Genomic DNA, 1,328 nt, shown 5'->3' on the forward strand with positions numbered 1-1,328 from the left:
TAGAACATTCTTCACAAAACTGCTAACACATCACCAGAACTAATGGTTACTAATTCACTTACAAGCATCAAGATCTTGAAAGACTAGAACATTCTTCACAAAACTCATCACTAGAACTAATGGTTGTAGTCGAATAAGAACATTGAATGCGAACTGTAAGAGAGCACAAATCAAGAGAACACACCATTTGCCACTCCCAATAGCAAAGACAAACCCCTGGAATTAAGCCAATAACTGTTTGCTAAAACCAGTCCCATATGTACAAACCATGAAATCCAATGGCAGCTCATCATAAACCACCCTATAATCCAGCAATCTGCATGCAAAGGTGGATTACTCACACATATAACAAGCTGCTCGATAGTGTTCCATGTACGATGTACCAACATGTATCAAAATATATACAATGTACCAAAATATATACAATGTGTACACCTAAAATCCAAAAGCAGACCAGAGATGCCTCCCTCAAGGAAGCAGATCGTGAGTGGATGTCGGGGAAGGTAGGTTGCCCGCCACCAGTGGTGGTGGGGGCACAGAGCGAAGTGAGTCATCTCACGTGGATGTCGAAGGGCCTTCACCAAAACAGGTTGCAACTTAGTATCACAAGCTAAAAACCTGATGATTTTTTAATCATCATCTTATCTCCTCATTAACTGTTAGTATCACAGGTTGCAACTTACTATCAAAGGTTAAAAACGTGATGATTTTTTAATCATTGTGTTATCTCCTCATTAACTGTTAAAGCTTTTGTATGGCATTCAGCACCCAGCACCCTGTGCAGAATTACCTCTCGACTTAGGCATCCACTGTGTCAAAACATAGGGCTCTCTTGGTTCGATCACTCAGCACAAGGATTGGCAGATCTTTATTTTTCACCTTGCCTGGAATAACCGCTTGGATCTTCTTGTAGGCGACACTCCGCTCCACCTTATTCTAGAAAGAGACACAGAAAAAAGAAGACAAGGAATAAATTTACATGATAATATCTTTAAATGAGATAAAAACTAAAAGTATGAGCAAGACTTACATGTTGCTTGATGAAGGTCTTTATGAGAAAAAATCCTAGAGGAAGAATGGTGATGTACTCAGCTGTCCAAGCTCATTGTTGTCGAACTTGCTCTCTAGATCTTAGAGAAGGAGAGCTGTCTTGGCAAGATTACGCTCTTGGAAGTAAGAGCTAGGCTTAGGGAAGGCATCTGATGTGCGGACTAAGGGCTTGTTGTACTCTGTCCAAATGAGGGTGGAGAAGGGGTGAGCAGAACCATCCCGATCATCTTTGTGGAAGGATGAAACACTATCCTGCTGATCTTTGCGGATGGATGAAA

The 1,328-nt window shown here is 41.1% G+C and overlaps 1 long non-coding RNA gene across 1 annotated transcript; it reads right to left on the bottom strand.

Moving 5' to 3' along the window:
• Window positions 1–537: 537 nt before the first annotated feature.
• Window positions 538–1,090, bottom strand: LOC147621737 (uncharacterized). The gene is made up of 3 exons (XR_015269706.1): window positions 1,031–1,090; window positions 791–936; window positions 538–575 (listed from the first exon to the last, which is right to left on the bottom strand). It is a non-coding gene; the product is annotated as an uncharacterized LOC147621737 (long non-coding RNA).
• Window positions 1,091–1,328: the final 238 nt, after the last annotated feature.

This window comes from Cibotium barometz, chromosome 29 (assembly GCF_041138505.1).
Source record: "Cibotium barometz isolate CiBa-2024 chromosome 29, ASM4113850v1, whole genome shotgun sequence".
In the NCBI taxonomy this organism is placed as follows: domain Eukaryota; kingdom Viridiplantae; phylum Streptophyta; class Polypodiopsida; order Cyatheales; family Cibotiaceae; genus Cibotium; species Cibotium barometz.